This window comes from Nycticebus coucang, chromosome 1, assembly GCF_027406575.1.
Source record: "Nycticebus coucang isolate mNycCou1 chromosome 1, mNycCou1.pri, whole genome shotgun sequence".
Lineage (NCBI taxonomy): Eukaryota > Metazoa > Chordata > Mammalia > Primates > Lorisidae > Nycticebus > Nycticebus coucang.
Window position 1 is genome coordinate 173,307,364 of NC_069780.1, and position 6,058 is coordinate 173,313,421.

Below are 6,058 nucleotides of genomic sequence, written 5' to 3' on the forward strand. Positions count from 1 at the left end.
AGGCAAGAGAATCACCTAGGCCCAGGAGTTGGAGGTTGTGAGCTGTGTGATGCCAGGGCACTCTACTGAGGGTGATAAAGTGAAATTCTGTCTCTACAAAAAAAAAAAAACAAACAAACAAAAACAAAAAACAAGATTGTTGCATTGTAATTCTGAGAAGCAATGTTAATGATCACAGAATATCTATAGGGTATTCTGGATATTACTGGATAATGGCAAAATATATATCACCTATTATAGATAAAGATCAGTCCCCAAAATTAAGATTTAAATCTATTTTTGACAAAAACTATGATCATTGTCAGGCAAATGAGTTGACCCTGTGCAAATTACCAACAGAAATAAATCTATAGGCCTAAGAGTAGGAGGAAGCTACTGGTCAAGCACGGAGTGTTTGTCTAGGGAGTGGATGTGACAGATTTACTGATTACAAACTATCTGCACCCCCTGATTCTTCTGTGACATTCACCAAGACATTTCCCACTTCGTGAGTAAACTCAAAGAAATTGTGCCTATTCTACAAAAACCATATTGTTTTGTGTTTGTCATAATCAGTCCTTTCAGAAATCTGGTGAGGAGACATACATTATTAACTCTAGTCATCCCTTTTCATTATCATGAAAGCCCTTTCTCTGCTGTTCATTGAAAAGCATCCACTTTATTTTTCATGCATTCAAAGGAGCAAAGGAGGTTTGGCAAAAATCGTAGGAGAGATACTTCTAACTTCAAGTATGCATTGAGATGATACAGGCCAATCACAATGTAGATTCCAGCCTTTTCTTAGTTCTGTAATTCCTGGTGCCCCTCAAGTTTCTCTTTAGATTCTTTTTTCTGGTTACTTTAAAAGAGGGTAAGAAACACGTCTCAAATGAAGAGTCTGTTCTCTTCACAGGACACAAATAAGCCTACCATTTCTTTTCTTTTCTTTTCTTTTTTTTTTTTTAACTATTTGCATTTGTGAGATCCTTCAAACACAGTTATTTGTTTTTCCAAGGCTTGAGGGGATGTCTTCTGCGGCATTACACAGTGATTTCCTAAAATTTAATGCTGGTAATTGGTTTCAGAAGTAACTGTTTGCAGGATATTTTAAACAACAATTATGTGAACAATTCTTAGCAAATCTTCTATTTAAAGCTGGCTACATAGCTTGTGAGGTCCAGTAAAAATGAACATCTATGGTGTCATTTTTGTTTTTGAAAAGCAGAAAAACATTTTGCCCATCTTTCTTTTCATCTACCGTAGTTTTCTGTATTTTCTGTATAATTTCACACTCTGTATATTTTCTATATAATTTCACACTCCTTTAGGCTCAGACGTACTAAATGTTGAGTGCATACCCTCTGTTCCCCAGGCCTTGATTTCGTATCTGGGGCACCAATTGCTAACTCTCAGTTTCCTGTACTTGTGCCTAGGAAAGCAGCAGGAGTTAGAAGCACACCAAAGGTGTGCTTGCCCTGGAAGACAGCAATCTCCTCTGCTGTTTCTGAATTTTCCACATTCAAAACTTCATCAATATAAAGAACCAGTTTGCTCTTTACCATTGAATGAAATCTTTTCTATTAATATTCCTTTATATTCCATATAAAGCAATCAAACCAAATTCCTCTCTGTTATTGAGATGAAATAGAAAGCCTAGTTAAATGAATCATACTTCATTAGTATCTTTTGGCCTGTTAAACTCTGATTTAAAAAGCAATGTCTGACTCTGTCAAGTCTATCAGAACACTAGTTTATTCAATCTTTGGTTTCCATACACATTTACCTTACCTACAGACCAATCTGGACCATTACAGATTTAGTCAATTGCTATGAAAACTTGTGTTTTGGTAATTTCTTTAAAAAAAGCTTAACTTCTATCCTGGTGTTTGGCAATGATACATAGCTTAATGGTCACCACCCTAAATGGCTGTGAAAGTTACCATGTTTCCAGTTTCACATATCTAATTAGTTCCTGATAAAGGAAATCTTGCTATTAATTTGCACTCAAGCACTGACATCAGTATTCTGATGGATTCCAATCATGATTTGGGATCTAGGTACTGCTGACAGCGTTACTGTTGACTTTTCAAGCTGCACTTGGTAGTTTCACTGCTACTATGCTCGTTCAGCCACAGCATTTCACTCTGACTTCCCATCAGGCCTCAAGGTCAGGATGGGTTTAACTGGGTTGAAACCTACACAAAACCAAAACACCTACAGAATAATAGTTGGCAATTTATTGGCCACTCAGCTCTCAGAGTGGAAGACAGCGATTTTCTGCTGAGGCTGTAGGAACAAATCTCTGCCTTTGGAGACACTATGAATTTTTCTCCATGACATTCATGACCGAGGTAAATTTGTTAAGATGTTTCAATACAAATAATTTTAGTTCTTCTCTGATTCAATATTTTACATTTATCCACATTGGGATAAATTGACCAAATTTGGTGTTATACTTTAAGAAATATGACATATGGAATAGGGATTTTAATTCTCTCTTTGCTTGAGTAAAGAAAGTGTGCTGGGGCCAAGATTAAAATGAGGCCAGTGAGGCATTTGCCATGTATGCAGAATTTAAGGGGAACCAAAAAATTCTGTAATCAGATAATAATTTATTAATGTAATTCTTGTTTTAAAACGTTAATGAAAACCTCCACAGTAAATGCAACATAAAAATTTATTTTATTTTTTAACTGACAAATAATTTTTATGTTGTAACATACATTTATATTGTGGAATGATTAAATCATTGCAATCAATTTGCTACAGAAGTACCTGCACACTGCATACTTTACAGCATTAAATAATCTTATTCTGGAATATGAAATTTATGAGAAAGTTGTAAAAAGAGTAGAGAGAGTTCCTTTTATACACCTTCATCCAGTTTCCTCTAATGCTAACATCTTATATACCATTGATACGGTACTACTAACTAAACTACAGGCATTATTCAGATTTCACCCATTTCCCCCACAAATGTCCTTTTCTGTTCTAGGATACTACATTGCATTTTAGTTGTTTTATTCTCTTAAGTGTCCTTCAATCTGGGAGTTTTTTCTATCTTTTCATGTTTTTCATGACCTTAACAATTTTGAAAAGTATTGATTTTGTTATTTTGTAAATGTTCATCAATTAGTGTTTGACTTCTATTTTCTATTTTTATTTTATTTATTTATTTTTTTTCATACTGTAGAATTATCTTTTTATTTTGGGTAAAAACCCACAGTCATTTTGGGGAGCTATAATTAAGATTTAACAGCATTATAATTCTAACAAATAACTTAAATATCCTTGTGAGATAAATATAGTAATATTTTATGGGTATTTTGGAACCCAACAGTATTAAGACTACAAATCACACTAGCCTACATCTATCACCCAATGACTCATACTGTTTCTTTCTAATGAATTGACCATTACATTTCCAAAATTCTGAAATGGCCAACAACCATAGAAAGATAATTCTTTAGGCTCCTGCTTGAAACCAACAGCTTCAGCAAACTGCTGGCCTTGATTCAGGGCCAACTATTTTATTTATTTTTATTATTTATTTATTTATTTATTTTTTGAGACAGTGTCTCACTTTGTCACCCTCAGTAGAGTGAGTGCCTTGGTGTCAGAGCTCACAGCAACCTCAAACTCTTGGGCTCAAGTGATTCTCTTGCCTTCACTTCCCCAGTAGCTAGGACTACAGGTGCCTGCCACAATGCCTGGCTGTTATTAGAGATGGGGTCTTGAACTTGTGAGCTCAAGCCATCCAGCCACCTGGGCCTCCCAGAGTGCTAGGATTACAGGCGTGGGCTACCACATCTGGCCTGACTGATACTTTCTAAATGTGAGGCTGAGTTATAGTATTTAGGAGAGAAACTTAACTTTTTGTTTTTTAAACTAAAATCCAGACTTCACCTTTTTTTTCTTTTTTTTTCCCATTTTTGCCCTCTTTCTGTTCCAAGATCCGATCCAGAGCACTACTTGGCCCTTAATTTCCATGTCTACTTAGTTTCCTCTGTTCTGTGTTAGATTCTCAGCCTTTCCTTGTTTCTCATGACTTCTTGACAGTCTTGAGGAAGACTGGCCAGGTATCCTTTAGAACTGCAGTCTCCAAGCACAAAACCGAGGACCTCACTATAAACTGGCTGTGTGAGGGATCTAGGTTGCAAGCTGCTTAGGAGAATAACGGCTGATGATCTGATGTGGAACCGAGGTGGTGATGATAGTGCTGGAAAATGGCTGCAAAAACAGATTACCATTATCAGAGAGGACTGACTCCATGGAGATGATCATAATAAATCAATCACTTGCAGATACATATCAAAACCACCCCCCCCAAGGTCCATGGAAATTTTTTTTTCCAAAAAAAATGGTCCCTGCTACACAAAAGGCTGGGAACCACTGCTTTAGAATGTCAGCCAATCTGGCTTTGTCGCACATTATTCTTGTGATTAGATTAGGATAATTTTTTTTATTATTTTTTTATTTTTTAGGATAATGGATTTTTTTGGAAAGAGGACCACAGAGATGACGAGCCTATTTATTACATCATATCAGGAGGTCCATGAAATCCACATGATATTCTCGCTAATGTTAACCTTCTTCCCTTGGTCAAGGTTCTATTTTCTAGCTCTCTTTACTATAAGACTGTAAAAATTGTTTTTAATTTCAAAATATTAATGGTGTACAAATGTTTTTGTTATATGGTTAAATTGTAGAGTCAGGGCTTTCGCTGTGCTTCTCCCCAGCACAGTGTTCGTTTAATCCGTTGTGCTTGTAGGACACTCTCCATTTCTGACTTTCCAATGTCCTTTTTATCTTGTTGTGACATCGTGTACTCATCATTTTGCTACAACTTATTATTGAGAACATGTGGTCCGGTTTTCCATTCCTGGTATAATTACCTAGGATAATGACTTCCAATTCCATCTCAGTTACTACAAATGACATAATTTCATTATTTTTTATGGCTAGATTTTGTGCAAATATATGTATGTATATGTGCACACACATACACACACACACACACCCCACATTTTTCTTTGGCCACTCATCAATTGAAAAACTTGAAATAAACATTCATGTACAAGTATCTTTGATAAAATGATTTCTACTCTTTTGGGTAGATATCCGCTAGTGAGACTTCTAAATTGAATAAAGAGTATGTCCACTTTCAGCTCATCAAGTGATCTCCATACCGTTTTCCATAAAGGTTGTAGTATTTTCAATCCCACCAATATTGTATAAACATTCCATTTTCTCTATATCCATGCTAACATCTGTTGTTTTTTTAAATTCTTAACAGTATCCAGGTATTTAACTTTTTACAGGGGTCAGATGGTATTCCGCATGTGACCCCCCAACCCCCTCCCTCCTGCTCTCTCTCCATTTCCCCCTCCCTCCACTCCTCACCATGTACTAGGTCATCAATTGTCCTCATATCAAAACTGAGTACATTGGATTCTTCCTTCTCCATTCTTGTGATGCTTTACTAAGAAGAATGTGTTTCAACTCCATCCATATTAATACAAAAAATGTAAATTCGCCATCTTTTTTAGTAGCTGAATAATACTCCATGGTATACATAAACACACTACTTTTTAATCCAAATCTGGGCATTTAGGTTTTTACTACAGTTTGGCAATTGTAGATTGAACTGCAGTAAACAGTCTATTGCAAATGTCCTTATGATAAAATGACTTTTTTTCTTCTGGGTAGATGCCCAGTAATGGGATTGCAGGATCAACTGGGAGGTCTAGTTTGAGTTCTTTGAGGATTCTCCATAGTTCCTTCCAAAAAGATTGTATTAGTTTGTAGTCCCATCACCAGTGTAAAAGTGTTCACTTCCTTATACATCCACACCAGCATCTGCAGCTTTGAGATTTTGTGATGTGGGCCATTCTTACTGGGGTTAGGTGATAACTTAGGGTGGTTCTGATTTGCCTTTCTCTGATAATTACAGATGATGAACATTTTTTCATGTTTATTAGCCATTCATCTATCTTCTTTAGAGAAGTTTCTATTCATCTTCTTTTTTTTTTTTTGAGACAGAGTCTCATTTTGTCACCCTTATAGAGTGCTGTGGTGT

The 6,058-nt window shown here is 35.9% G+C and overlaps 1 non-coding gene across 1 annotated transcript; it reads right to left on the reverse strand.

Moving 5' to 3' along the window:
• Window positions 1-3,368: 3,368 nt before the first annotated feature.
• LOC128593281 (small nucleolar RNA SNORA2/SNORA34 family) lies at window positions 3,369-3,504 on the reverse strand. Its single transcript, XR_008382315.1, has one exon. It is a non-coding gene; the product is annotated as a small nucleolar RNA SNORA2/SNORA34 family (small nucleolar RNA).
• Between the last annotated feature and the right edge of the window lie 2,554 nt (window positions 3,505-6,058).